This window comes from Bos taurus, chromosome 21 (assembly GCF_002263795.3).
Source record: "Bos taurus isolate L1 Dominette 01449 registration number 42190680 breed Hereford chromosome 21, ARS-UCD2.0, whole genome shotgun sequence".
In the NCBI taxonomy this organism is placed as follows: domain Eukaryota; kingdom Metazoa; phylum Chordata; class Mammalia; order Artiodactyla; family Bovidae; genus Bos; species Bos taurus.
In genome coordinates, this window is record NC_037348.1 from 4751982 (window position 1) to 4772851 (window position 20870).

The 20870-nt window shown below is 40.5% G+C and overlaps 1 protein-coding gene across 2 annotated transcripts in view; it reads left to right on the forward strand.

Moving 5' to 3' along the window:
• Positions 1–20870, forward strand: part of GABRG3 (gamma-aminobutyric acid type A receptor subunit gamma3) — an 807126-nt gene that overhangs the window by 354565 nt on the left and 431691 nt on the right. The gene's annotated exons all lie outside the window — the stretch shown is intronic.

Sequence of the window (20870 nt, forward strand, 5' to 3'; positions counted from 1 at the left end):
CACTGATTCAATGGACATGAGTTTGAGCAAGGTCAGGGAGATGGTGAAGGACAGGGAGGCCTGGTGTGCTTCAGGCCATGGGATCGCAAAGATTTGGACATGAGTGAGTGACTGAATGACAACAATACATAGATGAAACCTTTTATTAAACAGATGGTTAAAATCGTATAAGACATTTAAGGGAGTTTTGTCTGCTGATGGATACAGCTATGTGATTTTTCTCCTTCTTTTACTGACCTCTGTTTTTGGATGTTTGCTCTGCTCCCAATGCAAGCTGTACAAAGAAGCCTCCTTCTCCTCCTATTTATTTGAAGAAGAGTCTGAAGACCACTGGTATAAATCCTGACATAATATTACTTTACATTATAGCACTTTACATCCTTAAATTAAAAGTCAATGACTACAAGAGTTGAGGCATTATAAAATCAAAACAAGCAGAAACAAACAAAACCAAGATTAAGGTAGAGTGACTGAGTAGATGCTAATTTTTTAAGTACTCATAAAAATACTCTTATGTAAGTGACATGGTTTTGGGGGTGCCATTTTAGAAGGCTCTGTGGAACCTAGAGAATCTCTTGTGTGTACACAGGTTACAGGGGCCCCTGCAGGATAACGTCACAAGTTTGACTTAAATTACATTTCCAGGTGATTCTATAATTTTTTGCCTTATTACAACCAAGAAGATGTTTTCAAGAATGTCTAAATGGCCCTTAATTTCTTCTGTGTGTGTTGTCTGGGTAAATGTAACTTGTTCTAGCTTCATAAAATGTTGCTTCCCTCTGTTTCTCAGCTAATCAAAATTTGGGGTCAGGAAACTGACCTTCCCTGTCCAGATGGCAAATAAAGATGATGTAGATGCTGTTTTATCTCTTATTTTTTTCTTTTTAGTAAAGTACTAGGTATTTTTTATGATTGCCCAGTTAAGTTACATGATTGAAATACATTTAGCTTGAGGATAGCAGGTACTTTGTTTTTCTTGAGCTGGCTCATAATCGTTTTTTAAAAAACTCTTTCTAATGTAATCTTTCTGCATTCCAAATAAAGATTTCCCTATAGTTTTGGCCTCAACTCTTCTCCCTTCTCATTCTCTTCCTGGGGAACCTCAGCAAATCTTAGGGCTCCAGCACATTCTTCAGCAGAAAGCACCGTACTTTTTGAGTACTGCCCTCCAGTTGGAATCAGATTCCTTTGATACTGAGAGTTACAGCAGGAGAGGGCCAGCCAGGGATGGAAGGCTTGGGTCTGGGCTCCCTAGTTTTCTGGCTATGTCCCTTCAAGGCAGGGTGCCTCCACAAGTGAAATGGGGGCCATAGAAGAGCCTACCTCAGAGATATTAGGGGATCTCCTGAAAAATGCATGGGAGAGTGCCTGAGAGAAAATTTATGCCAAAGAAGTCTCTGCTGTGGTTGTTACTGATGTGCTTCCTGTCCAACTTACTTCTTCCCTTGAGTTTCTTGCTGCAGTGTCCAAGCCTAAGATCTGAAAAGCAAAGTCCTAATTTCCTAAGGTAATTTAGTGGAGGGCGTGGAATTTGGGGTCCTGAAGTACTTGAATACAATGTGAGTGCACATGGCAGGAACACAAGAGTTACTCAGTGTAACCAGAGGTCTAAATTAAAGGTGTCAGATGACAGAACCCTACCCCACAAGGCAGGAGCTCCCCAGCCCCGAATGTGTTTAAGGCCTTAAGGTAAGAGCTGTTTGCAGTGAATTCTGGTATTCAGTTAGATGCACTCCATGATCCCTTCAGAACCTTGACAGTGGCTAGACCGTCCTGGAATATTACAACCAAGCGCTCAGAGCAGGGGCCTCTCTTTCAGTCTCTCTTTAGACTCCCTGCTGCCCTTGGGCACCCAGAGCCTGGAGCAGAGTTAAAAGCAGTCCTGCCAACCTGAAGAGATTGTTGCACTTTCCTCCATTTGTTTACCTCTTCTGGTTGGTTTTTACTTACTTCCTTGAGGGGCAGATTTGAAAACAATTAAAATTTGTGATTTATTCTATATAAAAGCACAAAAGGGGGACTATGAATAATTTAAAGATGGAACATCCATTTGTATCTTTATAGCATTTCTTTTCAATCCAACATTGATGTGAGGTGCCCTGAAGGAATTATTATTATTATTTTTACTTCTCTAAAATTTTTTTAAATATAAATTTATTTATTTTAGTTGGAGGCTCATTACTTTACAATATTGTATTGGTTTTGCCATACATCAACATGAATCTGCCATGGGTATACACGTGTTCCCCATCCTGAACCCCCTCCCACTGCCCTCCCCGTACCATCCCTCTGGGTCGTCCCAGTGCACCAGCCCCAAGCATCCAGTATCATGCATCAAACCTGGACTGGTGACTCGTTTCATATATGATATTATACATGTTTCAATGCCATTCTCCCAAATCATCCCATCCTCTCCCTCTCCCAGAGTCCAAAAGACTGTTCCGTACATCTGTGTCTCTTTTGCTGTCTCACATACAGGGTTATCGTTACCATCTTTCTAAATTCCATATATATGCATTACTATAACATATTGGTGTTTTTCTTTTTGGCTTACTTCTAACCCTAATAGGCTCCAGTTTCATCCACCTCATTAGAACTGATTCAAATGTACTCTTTTTAATGGCTGAGTGATACTCCATTGTGTATATGTACCACAGTGTTCTTATCCATTCATCTGCTGATGGACATCTAGGTTGCTTCCATGTCCTGGCTATTCTAAACAGTGCTGCAATGAACATTGGAGTACACATGTCTCTTTCAATTCTGGTTTCCTAGGTGTGTATGCCCAGCAGTGGGATTGGTGGGTCATAAGGCGGTTCTATTTCCAGTTTTTTAAGGAATCTCCACACTGTTCTCATAGTGGCAGTACTAGTTTGCATTCCTACCAACAGTGTAAGAGGGTTCCCTTTTCTCCACACCCTCTCCAGCATTTATTGCTTGTAGACTTTTGGATCACAGCCATTCTGACTGGTGTGAAATGGTACCTCATTGTGGTTTTGATTTGCATTTCTCTGATAATGAGTGATGTTGAGCATCTTTTCATGTGTTTGTTAGCCATCTGTATGTCTTCTTTGGAGAAATGTCTATTTAGTTCTTTGGCCCATTTTTTGATTGGCTCGTTTATTTTTCTGGAATTGAGCTGCAGGAGTTGCTTGTATATTTTTGAGATTAGTTGTTTGTCAGTTGCTTCATTTGCTATTATTTTCTCCCATTCTGAAGGCTGTCTTTTCACCTTGCTTATAGTTTCCTTTGTTGTGCAAAAGGTTTTACTTTTAATTAGGTCCTGTTTGTTTATTTTTGCTTTTATTTCCAATATTCTGGGAGGTGGGTCATAGAGGATCCTGCTGTGATTTATGTCAGAGAGTGTTTTGCCTATGTTCTCCTCTAGGAGTGTTATAGTTTCTGGTCTTACGTTTAGATCTTTAATCAATTTTGAGTTTATTTTTGTGTATGGTGTTAGAAAGTGTTATAGTTTCATTCTTTTACAAGTAGTTGACCAGTTTTCCCAGCACCACTTGTTAAAGAGATTGTCTTTAATCCATCGTATATTCTTGCCTCCTTTGTCAAAGATAAGGTGTCCATAGGTGTGTGGATTTATCTCTGGGCTTTCTATTTTGTTCCATTGATCAATATTTCTGTCTTTGTGCCAGTACCATACTGTCTTGATGACTGTGGCTTTGTAGCAGAGCCTTAAGTCAGGCAGGTTGATTCCTCCAGTTCCATTCTTCTTTCTCAAGATAGCTTTGGCTATTCGAGGTTTTTTGTATTTCTATACAAATTGTGAAATTATTTGTTCTAGCTCTGTGAAAAATACCGTTGGTAGCTTGATAGGTATTGATTGAATCTATAGATTGCTTTGGGTAGTATACTCATGTTCATTATATTGATTCTTCCGATCCATGAACACGGTATATTTCTCCATTTATTAGTGTTCTCTTTGATTTCTTTCACCAGTGTTTTATACTTTTCTATATATAGGTCTTTAGTTTCTTTAGGTAGATATATTCCTAAGTATTTTATTCTTTCCATTGCAATGGTGAATGGAATTTTTTCCTTAATTTCTCTTTCTATTTTCTCATTATTAGTGTTTAAGAATGCAAGGGCTTTCTGTGTGTTGATTTTATATCCTGCAACTTTACTATAATCATTGATTAGTTCTAGTAATTTTCTGGTGTAGTCTTTAGGATTTTATTTGTAGAGGATCATGTCATCTGCAAACAGTGAGAGTTTTACTTTTTCTTTTCCAATTTGGATTCCTTTTATTTCTTTTTCTGCTCTGATTGCTGTGGCCAAAACTTTGAAAACTATATTGAAAAGTAGTGGTGAAAGTGGGCACCCTTGTCTTGTTCCTGACTTTAGAGGAAATGCTTTCAATTTTTCACCATTGAGGATAATGTTTGCTGTGGCTTTGTCATATATAGCTTTTATTATGTTGAGGTATGTTCCTTCTATTCCTGCTTTCTGGAGAGTTCTTATCATAAATGGATGTTGAATTTTGTCAAAGGCTTTCTCTGCATCTATTGAGATAATCATATGGGTTTTATTTTTCAATTTGTTAATGTGGTGTATTACATTGATTGATTTGCAGATATTGAAGAATCCTTGCATCCCTGGGATAAAGCCCACTTGGTCATGGTGTATGATCTTTTTAATGTGTTATTGGATTCTGATTGCTAGAATTTTGTTAAGGATTTTTGCATCTATGTTCATCAGTGATATTGGCCTTTAGTTTTCTTTTTTTGTGGGATCTTTGTCAGGTTTTGGTATAAGGGTGATGGTGGCCTCATAGAATGAGTTTGGAAGTTTGCCTTCGTCTGCAATTTTCTGGAAGAGTTTGAGTAGGATAGGTGTTAGCTCTTCTCTAAGTTTTTGGTAGAATTCAGCTGTGAAGCCATCTGGACCTCAGCTTTTGTTTGCTGGAAGATTTCTGATTGCAGTTTCAATTTCCCTGCTTGTGATGGGTCTGTTAAGATTTCCTATTTCTTCCTGGTCAAGTTTTGGAAAGTTGTACTTTTCTAAGAATTTGTCCATTTCTTCCATGTTGTCCATTTTATTGGCATATAGGTGCGGATAGTAGTCTCTTTTGATCCTTTGTATTTCTGTGTTGTCTGTTGTGATCTCTCCATTTCCATTTCTAATTTTATTGATTTGATTTTTCTCCCTTTGTTTCTTGATGAGTCTGGCTAATGGTTTGTCAATTTTATTTATCCTCTCAAAGAACCAGCTGTTCACTTTGTTGATTTTTGCTATGGTCTCCTTTGTTTCTCTTTCATTTATTTCTGTCCTAATTTTTAAGATTTCTTTCCTTCTACTAACCATGGGGTTCTTTATTTCTTCCTTTTCTAGTTGCTTTAGGTGTAGAGTTAGGTTATTTATTTGTCTTTTTCTTGTTTCTTGAGGTATGCCTGTATTGCTATGAATTTTCCCCTTAGCACTGCTTTTACAGTGTCGCACAGGTTTTGGGTTGTTGTGTTTTCATTTTCATTCATTTCTATACATATTTTGATTTCTTTTTTGATTTGTTCTGTGACTTGTTGGTTATCCAGCAGCGTGTTGTTCAGCCTCCATATGTTGGGATTTTTAATAGTTTTTCTCCTGTAATTGAGATCTAATCTTACTGCATTGTGGTCAAAAAAGATGCTTGGAATGATTTCAATTTTTTTGAATTTACCAAGGCTAGATTTATGGCCCAGCATGTGATCTATCCTGGAGAAGGTTCCGTGTGCACTTGAGAAAAAGGTGAAATTCATTGTTTTGGGATGAAATGTCCTATAGACATCAGTTAGGTCTAACTGGTCTATTGTATCGTTTAAAGTTTGTGTTTCCTTGTTAATTTCCTGTTTAGTTGATCTATCCATAAGTATGAGTAGGGTATTAAAGTCTCCCACTATTATTGTGTTATTGTTAATTTCCCCTTTCGCATTTGTTAGCATTAGTCTTACATATTGCGGTGCTCCTATGTTGGGTGCATATATATTTATAATTGTTATATCTTCTTCTTGGATTAATCCTTTGATCATTATGCAGTGTCCTTCTTTGTCTCTTTCACAGCCTTTGTTTTAAAGTCTATTTTATCTGATATGAGTATTGCTCCTCCTGCTTTCTTTTGGTCTCTATTTTCATGGAATATCTTTTTCCAACTTTCCACTTTCAGTCTGTATGTGTCCCCTGTTTTGAGTTGGGTCTCTTGTAAACAACGTATATAGGGGTCTTGTTTTTGTATCCATTCATCCAGTCTTTGTCTTTTGGTTGGGGCATTCAACCCATTTACGTTTAAGGTAATTATTGATAAGTATGATCCCATTGCCATTTACTTTATTGTTTTGGGTTCTAGTTTATACACCCTTTTTGTGTTTCCTGTCTAGAGAAGATCCTTTAGCATTTGTTGGAGAGCTGGTTTGGTGGTGCTGAATTCTCTCGGCTTTTGCTTGTCTGTAAAGCTTTTGATTTCTTCTTCATATTTGAATGAGATCCTTGTTGGGTACAGTAATCTGGGCTGTAGGTTATTTTCTTTCATCACTTTAAGTATGTCTTGCCATTCCCTCCTGGCCTGAAGAGTTTCTATTGAAAGATCAGCTGTTATCCTTATGGGAATCCCCTTGTGTGTTATTTGTTGTTTTTCCCTTGCTGCTTTTAATATTTGTTCTTTGTGTTTGATCTTTGTTAATTTGATTAATATGTGTCTTGGGGAGTTTCACCTTGGGTTTATCCTCTTTAGGACTCTCTGGGTTTCTTGGCCTTGGGTGATTATTTCCTTCCCCATTTTAGGGAAGTTTTCAACTATTATCTCCTCACGTATTTTCTCATGGTCTTTCCTTTTTTCTTCTTCTTCTAGGACTCCTATGATTTGAATGTTGGAGCATTTAATATTCTCCTGGAGGTCTCTGAGATTGTCCTCATTTCTTTTAATTCGTTTTTCTTTTTTCCTCTCTGATTCATTTCTTTCTACCATTCTATCTTCTACTTCACTAATCCTATCTTCTGCCTCCATTATTCTATTATTTGTTGCCTCCAGAGTGTTTTTAATCTCATTTATTGCATTATTCATTATATATTGACTCTTTTTTATTTCTTCTAGGTCCTTGTTAACCTTTCTTACATCTTCTCAATCCTTGTCTCCAGGCTATTTATCTGTCATTCCTTTTTAATTTCAAGATTTTGGATCATTTTCACTATCATTATTCGGAATTCTTTATCAGGTAGATTCCCTATCTCTTCCTCTTTTGTTTGGTTTGGTGGGCATTTATCCTGTTCCTTTACCTGCTGGGTATTCCTCTGTCTCTTCGTCTTGTTTATATTGCTGAGTTTGGGGTGGCCTTTCTGTATTCTGGCAGTTTGTGGAGTTCTCTTTATTATGGAGTTTCCTCACTGTGGGTGGGGTTGTACAGGTGGCTTGTCAAGGTTTCCTGGTTAGGGAAGCTTGTGTTGGTGTTCTGGTGGGTGGAGCTGGATTTCTTCTCTCTGGAGTGCAATGAAGTGTCCAGTAATGAGATGTCAGTGGTTTTGGAGTAACTTTGGGCAGCCTGTATATTGAAGCTTAGGGCTGTGTTTCTGTGTTGCTGGAGAATTTGCATGGTATGTTTTGCTCTGGAACTTGTTGGCCTTTGGGTGGTGCTTGGTTTCAGTGTAGGTATGGAGGTGTTTGATGAACTCCTGTCGATTAATGTTCCCTGGAGTCAGGAGTTCTCTGGTGTCCTCAGGATTTGGACTTAAGCCTCCTGCTTCTGGTTTTCAGTCTTATTTTTACAGTAGTCTCAAGACTTCTCCTTCTATACAGCACCATTGATAAAACATCTTGGTTAAAGGTGAAATGTTTCTCCACAGTGAGGGACACCCAGAGAGGTTCACAGAGTTACATGGAGAAGAGAAGAGGGAGGAGGGAGTTAGAGGTGACCCAAATGAGATGAGGTTGAATCGAAAGAGAAGAGAGCAAGCTAGCCAGTAATCACTTCCTTATGTGGAATCCACAACTGGACTGCTCAGAGGTGTTCATGGAGTTATACAGAGAAGAGAAGAGGGAGGAAGGAGACAGAGGTGGCCATGAGGATAAAAGGGGGAATCAAAAGGAGAAAGAGAGATCCAGCCAGTAATCAGTTCCCTAAGTGTTCGCCACCATCTGGAACACACAGAGATTCACAGAGTTGGGTAGAGAAGAGAAGGGGGAGGGAGGAGACAGAGGCGACCTTGTGGAGAAAAAGGAGAGTCCAAAGGGGGAGAGAGCAGTCAAGCCAGTAATCTCGCTCCCAAGTAAAAATGGGTACTGAAGATTGGGTTCTTAAAGGAAAAAAAATGATAACAAATACAAAAAAGTGAAGATTAAAAATCTAGAGTAGAGGTTGGAATTTCAAAAATACAATATTAAAGAAAAAAAAGTCATGAAAATTATAAATATATATATATATATATATGAAGTTGGCTTTAAAAAAGAGTCTTTTTTTTTGCAAAATAATAGTAGGTTATAAAAGTGAAAATTAAAGGAATAATAGAGAACTTAAAAATTAAAAAAAAAGAATGATCATAAAAATAGTAAAAATATATCTAGGACTTTCTCTGGTGGTGTTGTGGGCAGTGTGGGCTCAGTTCATTTTTGGATAGTTTCTTGGTCCAGCTTATATTTCTCAAGATCTATAGGCCCCTTCCTATGTAGTTGGTACTAACGACAGGGTTTTAATCTGTTGCACCTGTCACTTCCAAGGCGGTTCACTGTGTTTTAGCTTCTTCTGTTTGCCTGTCTCCAGTGTCTGATTTCCGCCCTGACACAAAGCGGGTGGTGCTAGACACTTTCTTTTAGGCTCGCTTGTTCAGTTGCGCTGTGGGGACGGAGGGACGCTGCAAACAGATAATATTGGTGTGTGCTTGCATTGTCTCAGCCACACTGGGCCTGCCCCTGCTTACGGCATGTGTGCCCTTCCTGCCCACACTGCTCAGGCTCTAGGTTGCTCCACCGGGAACCATCCAAGGCCGGCCCTGGGCTGCATGCACCTCCCAGGTCTAAACCACTCGGGTTCAGGCACTCAGGTAGTCCTCAGAGCCGCAGACTCAGTTGGGCCTGTGTTTTGTGCCCTTCCCAAGTCTGAGCAGCTCAGGTGATGAGGTGTTTGGTGAGTGTGGTCGCTGTGCCTTATCACCTCTCCCATCCCTGCCGCTTGGTTTTCTGGGTGTACAACCGGCGCACCTTGTCAGGCGGATGTTGACTGTCCAGAACCCCAAAAAGTCTTAGTTAGCAGAGAAGCCTGCTTGCAGTTTGGTAGATAATGTCTCTCTGGGGCTGCGATTGCCCCCTTCCGGCTCTGGCTGCCAGTCATTGGAGGGGGATGGTCTGCAGCCGGCTAGTTCTGTTCAGTCCTTTGTTTTGTGCGTGGGCCTGGCGGTGTCTTAGGTTAAGGCTTTGCACATGGTAGCTATCGCACAGTCTGGATTGCTAACCCAAGTTAGTTCCCCCAGATTGCCCTCGGGGCCAGTAAAGCCCAGTCCTTACTGTAATCAATGCAGCCTGCGCCTCCCTGCTCAGCCCTTGCTTGCTAGTGGCGGGTGCAGGTGTCTGTGCTGCTTCTCCACTGGGGGAGTTACCATTGGGCTCGTAATCTGTGGGTTTTATTTATTTATGTATTTTTCCTCACTGTTATGTTGCCTTCTGTGGTTTCAAGGCTCACCACAGACTCGGCAGTGAGAGTGTTTCCTGGTATTTGGAAACATCTTTCTTTTTAAGACTCCCTTTCCGGGATGGAGCTCCGTCCCTACCTCTTTTGTCTCTTTTTTTTGTCTTTTATATTTTTTTCCTACCTCCTTTTGAAGACAATGGGCTGCTTTTCTGGGTGCCTGATGTCCTCTGCCAGCATTCAGAAGTTGTTTTGTGAAATTCACTCAGCATTTAAATGTTCTTTTGATGAATTTTTGGGGGAGAAAATGGTCTCCCCATCCTATTCCTCCACCATCTTAGGACCGCCCTCTCGAAATTATTTTATAAATAACTAAAACATGTATTTTTAGTGTGCTGAAATTTGAGACCAGCTTATAATTAAATGATTTTTTTCTTACTAAAGTAATAGAAATGCATTTCAAAACATTGAAATAAAAAGAAAAAATTTTAAATATCCACCTTCAGCATTTTGGTAGTTTTTTTTTTTTTTTTTTTTTTTAATGTTCAAAATACTAGATAGATAGATAGAAATGGATGTTGTATCTTTATATGTGTGTGTGACCATATATATATATGGTTATTATGTTACCATATTACTGCCATTATAGTACTTAATACTACCATATTAAGAGGTAGCTAGGTAGATGGACAGGGAAGCCTGGCATGCTGCAATCAATTGGGTCGCAAAGAGTCAGACACAACTGAGTGAACTGAGATAGATGTAAAGGATATCACATGTTTGCCCACCCCCAGATGCTGCCGTCAGGAGTCCTGCTCCACTGGATGACGCTCAGTCACGTCCAGGTAATGACTGCGCCCACATCTGCCACCTACTTCTTCATTGCAGGACATGATGGTTGCCCTCCTTTTCCTGTGACAGTACGCTCCTATATACAATGTCTTCTATGTTTACAGACGTTTCCTTTAGATAAATTTCCAGAACCTACCAGGGTTTAAGATTGGATATTTCTTAAAACTTTAACCTGCTTCATCTTTATTACCTTCCTCTCTGTTGGGGTTGGGCATCAAGCGTGGAGTTCACAGAGTCAGAGCTCAGAATATTCCCTGTGCTCCCACTGATGATCCCCCATCTCCCGTAGTGTTAGTGTTGGTTTCCGAGTTGTGTCTGACTCTGCAACCCCATGGACTGTAGCCCTCCACGCTCCTCTGTCCTTGGAATTCTCCAGGCAAGAATGCTGGAGTGGGTCACCAGTACTGTTCTCCAGGGGATCTTCCCAACCCCAGGATCAAACCCAGGTCTCCTGCATTGCAGGCAGATTCTTTACTGTCTGAGCCACCAGGAAAGCATGGTGAATAGTTAAGTGCATCTTGTGGAGGAAAGGGACTCAGTAGTGTCCCGTGTTTGCATCCCTACTTTGCTATCACTGAGGGAACTAAAACACAGAAAAAAATAAAGTTTCAGCAAAGCTGTTAAATTCAAACCGGGATTTTAGTGTCTCTATGTACAGAATCATTATCTTAGAAACCTTGAAATATTGAGCTGTGTTAACCCACTTAACCAACTGCTTAAGTAGTTTTTCTTTCTTTTTGATGAGAATCATTTTTAAAGTCTTTATTGAATTTGTCACAATATTATTTCTGTTTTATATTTTGATTTTTTGGCTACAAGGCAGGTGGGAGCTTAGCTCCCCGACCAGGGATCAAACCCACACCTCCTGCATTGGAAGACAGAATCCTAATCACAAACCCACACCCCCTGCACTGGAAGGTGAGGTCTTAACCTCTGGTGCATCATGGAAGTCTCAGAAGTAGTTTTTCAAGAACCTCAATAAGGCATAGTTTTACCCACCCTCACCCTCCCTGGGAAGTGGGTAATCATTGGGGCCTGACATTTTTCTGGCCCATACTGACAGAGCTCGCCCATGAGGCAGCATCCAGTTCAGTTCATTTCAGTTCAGTCGCTCAGTCATGTCCAAGTCTTTGCAACCCCATGAATTGCAGCACGCCAGGCCTCTCTGTCCATCACCAACTCCCGGAGTTCACCCAAACTCATGTCCATCAAGTCAGTGATGCCATCCAGCCATCTCATCCTCTGTCATCCCCTTCTCCTCCTGCCCCAAATCCCTTCCAGCATCAGGATTTTTTCAAGAGTAAACTCTGCATGATGTGGCCAAAGTATTGGAGTTTCAGCCTCAGCATCAGTTCTTCCAATGAACACCCAAGACTGGTCTTTAGGATGGACTGGTTGGATCTCCTTGCAGTCCAAGGGACTCTCAAGAGTCTTCTCCAACACCACAGTTCAAAAGCATCAATTCTTCAGCGCTCAGCTTTCTTCACAGTCCAACTCTCACATCCATACATGACCACTGGTAAAACCATAGCCTTGACTAGAGGTACCTTTGTTGGCAAACTAATATCTCTGCTTTTCAATGTGCTATCCAGGTTGGTCATAACTTTATTTTTTTTTTTAATTTTTTAAATTTATTTTTTGTTTTTTAAATTTTATTTTATTTTTAAACTTTACAATATTGTATTAGTTTTGCCAAATATCGAAATGAATCCACCACAGGTATACCCGCGTTCCCCATCCTGAACCCACTTCCCTCCTCCCTCCCCTACGCTGGTCATACTTCCAAGGAGTAAGCGTCTTTTAATTTCATGGCTGCAGTCACCATCTGCAGTGATTTTGGAGCCCCAAATATAAAGTCTGACACTGTTTCCCCTGTTTCCCCATATATTTGCCATGAAGTGATGGGACCAGATGCCATGATCTTCGTTTTCTGAATGTTGAGCTTTAAGCCAACTTGTTCACTCTCCTCTTTCACTTTCATCAAGAGGCTTTTTAGTTCCTCTTCACTTTCTGTCATAAGGGTGGTGTCATCTGCATATCTGAGGTTATTGATATTTCTCCCAGCAATCTTGATTCCAGCTTGTGTTTCTTCCAGCCCAGGGTTTCTCATGATGCTCTCTGCATATAAGTTAAATAAGCATGGTAACAATATACAGCTTTGACGTACTCCTTTTCCTATTTGGAACCAGTCTGATGTTCCATGTCCAGTTCTAACTGTTGCTTCCTGATCTGCATATAGGTTTCTCAAGAGGTAAGTCAGATGGTCTCATATTCCCATCTCTTCAGAATTTTCCACAGTTTATTGTGATCCACCCAGTCAAAGGCTTTGGCATAGTCAATAAAACAGAAATAGATGTTTTTCTGGAACTCTTTTGCTTTGTTGATGATCCAGCAGATGTTGGCAATTTGATCTCTGGTTCCTCTGCCTTTTCTAAAACCAGCTTGAACATCTGGAAGTTCACGGTTCACGTATTGCAGAAGCCTTGCTTGGAGAATTTTGAGCATTACTTTACTAGCGTGTGAGATGAGTGCAATTGTGCAGTAGTTTGAGCATTCATTGGCATTGTCTTTCTTTGGGATTGGAATGAAAACTGACCTTTTCCAGTCCTGTGGCCATTGCTGAGGTTTCCAAATTTGCTTGCATATTGAGTGCAGCACTTTCACAGCATCATCTTTCAGGATTTGAAATAGCTCAACTGGAATTCCATCACCTCCACTAGCTTTGTTTGTAGTGGTGCTTTCTAAAGCCCACTTGACTTCACATCCTAGGATGTCTGGCTCTAGGTGAGTGATCACACCATCATGATTATCTGGGTCTTGAAGATCTTTTTGTACAGTTACTCTGTGTATTCTTGCCATCTCTTCTTAATATCTTCTGGTTCTGTTAGGTCCATACCATTTCTGTCCTTTATCAAGCCCATCTTTGCATGAAATGTTCCCTTGGTATCTCTGATTTTCTTTAAGAGATCTCTAGTCTTCCCCATTCTGTTGTTTTCCTCTATTTCTTTGCATTGAATCCTGAGGAAGGCTTTCTTTTCTCTCCTTGCTATTCTTTGGAACTCTGCATTCAAATGGGAATATCTTTCATTTGTCCTTTGCTTTTTGCTTCTCTTCTTTTCACAGCTATTTGTAAGGCCTCCTCAGACAGTCATTTTGCTTTTGTACATTTCTTTTCCATAGGGAATGTCTTGATCCCTGTTTCCTGTACAGTGTCACGAACCTCTGTCCATAGTTCATCAGGCACTCTATCAGATCTAGTCCCTTAAATCTATTTCCCACTTCCACTGTATAATCATAAGGGATTTGATTTAGGTTATACCTGAATGGTCTAGTAGTTTTCCCTACTTTCTTCAATTTAAGTCTGAATTTGGCAATAAGGAGTTCATGATCTGGGCCACTGTCAGCTCCCGGTCTTGTTTTTGCTGACTGTACAGAGCTTCTCCATCTTTGGCTGCAAAGAATATAATCAATCTGACTTCAGTGTTGACCATCTGGTGATGTCCATGTGTAGAGTCTTCTCTTGTATTGTTGGAAGAGAGTGTTTGCTATGAACAATGTGTTCTCTTGACAAAACTCTATTAGCCTTTGCCCTGCTTCATTCCATATTCCAAGGCCAATTTTGCCTGTTACCAAAGTATTTCTTGACTTCCTACTTTTGCATTCCAATCCCCTCTAATGAAAAGGGTATCTTTTTTTAGTGTTAGTTCTAAAAGGTATCGTAGGTCTTCATAGGACTGTTAAACTTCAGCTTCTTCAGCATTACTGGTTGGGGCATGGACTTGGATTACTGTGATATTGAATGGTTTGTCTTGGAAACGAACAGAGATCATTCTGTTGTTTTTGAGATTGCATCCAAGTACTGCATTCGGACTCTTTTGTTGACCATGATGGCTACTCCATTTCTTCTAAGGGATTCTTGCCCACAGTAGTAGATATAATGGTCATCTGAGTTAAATTCATCCATTCCAGTCCATTTTAGTTCACTGATTCCTAGAATGTCAACGTTCACTCTTGCCATCTCCTGTTTGACCACTTCCAATTTGCCTTGATTCATGGACCTAACATTCCAGGTTCATATACATTATTGCTCTTTACAGCATTGGACCTTGCTTCTATCACCAGTCACATCCACAACTGGGTATTGTTTTTGCTTTGGCTTCTTCCCTTCATTATTTCTGGAGTTATTTCTCCACTGATCTCCTGTAGCATATTGGGCACCTACCTACCTGGGGAGTTCCTCTTTCAGTATCCTATCATTTTGCCTTTTCATACTGTCCATGGTCTTTTCAATCAATAATACTGAAATGGTTTGCCATTCCCTTCTCCAGTGGACCACATTCTGTCAGACCTCTCCATCATGACACATCCATCTTGGGTGGCCCCACATGGCATGGCTTAGTTTCACTGAGTTAGACAAGGCTGTGGTCTGTGTGATCAGATTGGCTAGTTTTCTCTCATGGTTTCAGTGTGTCTGCCCTTTGATGCCCTCTCGCAACACATATCCTCTTACTTGGGTTTCTCTTACCTTAGACGTGGAGTATCTCTTCACGGCTGCTCCAGCAAAGTGCAGCTGCTGCTCCTTACCTTTGATGAGGTCTCCCTTCCTGACCTTGAATGTGGAGTAGCTCCTCTCAGCCCTCGTACAGCCGCTAGTCCTTGGACGTGGAGTCCAAGTAGTTTCTCTTAAAGCCTAGGGTAACCCAGCAAGGACCTACCTCCCTGTGTGCCTCAGTTTCCTCACCTTAATGGGACTGGACTAGACATCAATAGTTACTGCAGTGCCTTTCCGTGACCTCACAAAGAATCTCCACAAAGATGTTTATGATGAGAATGTATTTTTTCACAGCTTTATAGTTAAAAATGATATAACTGTGTAATTTTAAGGTGTACAATATGTTGATTTGAGCTATGTTACAAAATGATCCCAACCAAAGCATTAGCCAACACCTTCATCTCATCACATATTTACCATTTCTTTTTTGTGGTGAGAATGATTAAGATCTGTTCTTTTAGCGATATTCAACTCTATAATACAATATTCCTAAGTATAGTCACCATGCCCTACGTTAGATCCCTAGAACTTATTCATCATGTACCTGTTGACCATCTTCCATTTCTGCCAACCCCCAGCCCCTGACAACAACTACTTTACTCTCTGTTGTGATCAGAACGTATTCCATTTCCAAGGTATTTAAGATGGGAGAAAGAAAAGGCTAAGAAGTAACAGATGAGATTATTCCTAAATCCCTACAAGTGTAACATTTGCTCATGCTGTGGATTTAGGAGTGATTTTAGTAGATTCCATATATTACTTTAGCAGTGCTATTCATGAGCTTAATGCAGCTCCTTCTCCATTCAGAAAGTACAGCTTTTCATAGCCATCTCTGGAGGAAGCATTATTCAATACGATGATACATTTCCTTTATAAAGGAAAAAAAATTCTCCTGTGGGCTCTGTGATTCTATAACCTGCAGGGCAGTGTCTTTCAGAATTGGAAATAGCCATCCAGCCACAGCATTAACTCCCTGTGTGGGGACCAGGGCAGCCATTTTCCCACCCCTGGGAGCCCTCACCCCACTCCTTTCTTGAAAGAAAGATCAATAACACTTTTTCTTTCATCCTCCAAGGAATGCTCACCAGCACATACTCAGAATCAAATGTTTTACTCTTATTTCTTTCATCTTACTTCCACTGTTTTAATCATGTCTAAGCTTACAGGCTAATATAAAAATATTTTGAATTAGAAACAATAGATATGTCTGAAATCCCTTCCTGTCTTTCCTGTGTCAGTGTCTATGTCATACAGCATGGGGGCCCTGGCTTCTGGGACACTGCCCTACAGGTTGTAGAATCATAGCCCCCGCCAGGAGAATTTGGGCATGTAGGAGTCCCGCCTTTACCCACCACCCAATGCTTCATTCTAAGATTTTACTTAGATACGTTGTAAAATTTGGTTTTCATTCCTACCTGAGGAAGAATAATCTAAATCAAATGCTGGACTTGTGCATTGTGAAGATTCTCTCCATGTTTGCAACCATTTGTGTCCTGTCCAGAGGGATGAAGATTAAAATATGGTAACCTTCAATCTTCCGACTAACACCACTTTGTGGAGGACTGCCAAGTTCCAACAATAACACTTCAGAAACAGCGTGATGGACTTTACAGCCTATCTGGTAAAATGCACCTGGAATTGCCATTGCACTTTACCTGGCTTGCTTTACTGCTCGAGGTGTTAAAGAAGCCCTCCCTCAGAATGTGGCTGGGAGAGGTTTCTGGGAGTCACAGGATACCTGTGGAGTGCTGTGAGTGCAGAAGAGGTCTGGAGCAAGAGCGCTGGAGCTTCTAGGAGACAGAGCGGAGCCTGGAGGAAAGGGCAGAGGCAGAGCCTATGCCTAAGGCTGTTAGCTGATTTCGTGCTCCGTTTGGTGCTTATGAGCACTTCTGAGAATTTATTTTCTTTAGAAGAGTCCAGCAGACAGGCACAGGCACAGAGATGGAAGTGTGGATGCATTCAGTCCTGGGAATGTGCTGCTGGGTGTGAGTCCTGGAAAACCTGGCACCAGGGGTGAAAGCCCTAGCAGAGGGGGGCTGAAAGAGTCAGCTGCAGTGGCCTGAGCTGATGGAGGGGGAAGACAGGGAGCCAGAGAAGAGGACTCTGCCCCAGGGCTTGGAGACGTGGGCCCTCAGGACGTAGCTGGAAATGTGTGTCAGGAAGTGAGCTGTGGGTGTGAGCTGCCTACTCCGGCCCTCAGGGATTTGAGGAACAGGTTCGGGGATGCCATGGGCTAAGGTGGATGTACTCTCAGGGACTAATCACGCCAAGGGAGGACAACATGAGCCTTGTGCTTGGTTGCAGCCACCGCCAGACCTTGCTGCTCGGGGCAGGAGGTGGGAGCTCACCAAGTTCATGGCCGGCCTGACTGGCAGTGCCACCCATGCTGATGCAAGAGCGCTGGCAGGACTTATGCATAAGGAGAGGCTTGGTGAGTGTCCAACTCTTGTCCCAGCATGTGCCACCCTACATGGCAGGCTAACAGGCTGCCATCTGACACTCAGAGCTCCAGTTGGTGAATTTCCCTGCATAGGAGTGTTGTGCAGGGGAATTTGCTTCCATTTTTAGCTAATGTACTCTACCAGGGAAACCTTTCAAGTGCAAGGAGCACCAAGTCTGCAATTTCTCTTTTGACCTGAAATCATGTTCCCTCTACTGTTGGGGAGATGAGGACAGGAGCATGCTCACCCAATTTGTCCTGGGCACCTTGGCCATTTACTCGTAGTCAGCATCTTCCCTTACACTCTTGCTTTATCACCTGGGAAAACGGGTCCCAAGGGAGGCCAAGGGATGGGTACACAGTCCCTCAGTGTCAGAAAAGAAAGGAAAGTCAAGGCCTGTGCCTCCCCAAGGAAATTCTTATCCTTATTTAAAAAGATGTCAATTACAAAAAACAAAGTAAAATAAAAGAAAGCAAAGGGAAGAAAGGAAGGAAAGAAGAAAAAGATAAAAGATTCATGTTGATGTATGGCAAAACCAATACAATATTGTAAAGTAATTAGCCTCCAGTTAAAATAAATAAATTTATATTTAAAAAATTTAAAAAAGAAGAGAGATCAATTAAAAAAAAAAAAAAAAAAGGATGTTCCAGGTAAGTTGCAAACACATCCAAAGACCCATTTGGCAAAAATTCTAAGGGTCTCTAAGTATTAACTGAATTAAAAGCTTATTGAATTAACAATAAGGTATCAAGTTTATTAACAAAAATAAGAAAAGATGGTAACTTCACAGTTACTGAATAGATCAAAGCAACCGTGGAAATGTCTTTTACAAAGGGAGAAAAATTAACTACTACTTTCAACAATGAAGTAAGGAAATTTTATCAAGTATTTATTAAAGAAGACTTTTAGAGTATCTGTCCTTGAAAAGTAATCTAGATGTTGAGGCAATTGTTTTATAATTCCAGTCTACCAGATATATTTTTCTTTGTGATTTTGATATGCCATATGTAACTTTTTTTTTAATTTTATTTTATTTTATTTATTTATTTTTTTTAAATTAATTTTATTTTATTTTTAAACTTTACATAATTGTATTAGTTTTGCCAAATATCAAAATGAATCCACCAAGGTATACATGTGTTCCCCATCCTGAACCCTCCTCCCTCCACCCTCCCCATACCATCCCTCTGGGTCATCCCAGTGCACCAGCCCCAAGCATCCAGTATCGTGCATTGAACCTGGACTGGCATCTCGTTTCATACATGATATTTTACATGTTTCAATGCCAAATTTAATGCCATTCTCCCAAATCTTCCCACCCTATCCCTCTGTGGGAGAGGGAGAGGGTGGGAAGATTTGGGAGAATGGCATTAAATTTTATTTTATTTTTAAACTTTACAATATTGTATTAGTTTTGCCAAACATCGAAATGAATCCGCCACAGGTATATCTGTGTTCCCCATCCTGAACCCTCCTCCCTCCTCCCACCCAATACCCTCCCTCTGGGTCGTCCCAGTGCACCAGCCCCAAGCATCCAGTATCGTGCATCGAACCTGGACTGGCGACTTGTTTCATACATGATATTATACATGTTTCAATGCCATTCTCCCAAATCTCCTCACCCTCTCCCTCTCCCACAGAGTCCATAAGACTGAGCTATACATCAGTGTCTCTTTTGCTGTCTCATACACAGGGTTATTGTTACCATCTTTCTAAATTCCATATATATGCGTTAGTATACTGTATTGGTGTTTTTCTTTCTGGCTTACTTCACTCTGTATAATAGGTTCCAGTTTCTTCCATCTCATTAGAACTGATTCAAATGTATTCTTTTTAATGGCTGAGTAATACTCCATTGTGTATATGTACTACAGCTTTCTTATCCATTCATCTGCTGATGGGCATCTAGGTTGCTTCCATGTCCTGGCTATTATAAACAGTGCTGCGATGAACATTGGGGTACACGTGTCTCTTTCCCTTCTGGTTTCCTCAGTGTGTATGCCCAGCAGTGGGATTGCTGGATCATAAGGCAGTTCTATTTCCAGTTTTTTAAGGAATCTCCACACTGTTCTCCATAGTGGCTATACTAGTTTGCATTCCCACCAACAGTGTAAGAGAGTTCCCTTTTCTCCACACCCTCTCCAGCATTTATTGCTTGTAGACTTTTGGATCGCAGCCATTCTGACTGGTGTGAAATGGTACCTCATAGTGGTTTTGATGTGCATTTCTCTGATAATGAGTGATGTTGAGCATCTTTTCATGTGTTTGTTAGCCATCTGTATGTCTTCTTTGGTGATATGTCTATTTAGTTCTTTGGCCCATTTTTTGATTGGGTCATTTATTTTTTTGGAGTTGAGCTGTAGGAGTTGCTTGTATATTTTTGAGATTAGTTGTTTGTCAGTTGCTTCATTTGCTATTATTTTCTCCCATTCTGAAGGCTGCCTTTTCACCTTGCTAATAGTTTCCTTTGATGTGCAGAAGCTTTTAAGTTTAATTAGGTCCCATTTGTTTATTTTTGCTTTTATTTCCAATATTCTGGGAGGTGGGTCATAGAGGATCCTGCTGTGATGTATGTCAGAGAGTGTTTTGCCTATGTTCTCCTCTAGGAGTATTATAGTTTCTGGTCTTACGTTGAAGTCTTTAATCCATTTTGAGTTTATTTTTGTGTATGTATTAGAAAGTGTTCTAGTTTCATTCTTTTACAAGTGGTTGACCAGTTTTCCCAGCACCACTTGTTAAAGAGATTGTCTTTAATCCATCGTATATTCTTGCCTCCTTTGTCAAAGATAAGGTGTCCATAGGTGTGTGGATTTATCTCTGGGCTTTCTATTTTGTTCCATTGATCAATATTTCTGTCTTTGTGCCAGTACCATACTGTCTTGATAACTGTGGCTTTGTAATAGAGCCTGAAGTCAGGCAGGTTGATTCCTCCAGTTCCATTCTTCTTTCTCAAGATAGCTTTGGCTATTCGAGGTTTTTTGTATTTCCATACAAATTGTGAAATTATTGGTTCTAGCTCTGTGAAGAATACCATTGGTAGCCTGATAGGGATTGCATTGAATCTATAAATTGCTTTGGGTAGTATCCTCATTTTTACTATATTGATTCTTCCAATCCATGAACATGGTATATTTCTCCATCTATTAGTGTCCTCTTTGATTTCTTTCACCAGTGTTTTATAGTTTTCTATATATAGGTCTTTAGTTTCTTTAGGTAGATATATTCCTAAGTATTTTATTCTTTCCGTTGCGATGGTGAATGGAATTGTTTCCTTAATTTCTCTTTCAGTTTTCTTATTATTAGTGTATAGGAATGCAGGGGATTTCTGTGTGTTGATTTTATATCCTGCAACTTTACTATAATCATTGATTAGTTCTAGTAATTTTCTGGTGGAGTCTTTAGGGTTTTCTATGTAGAGGATCATGC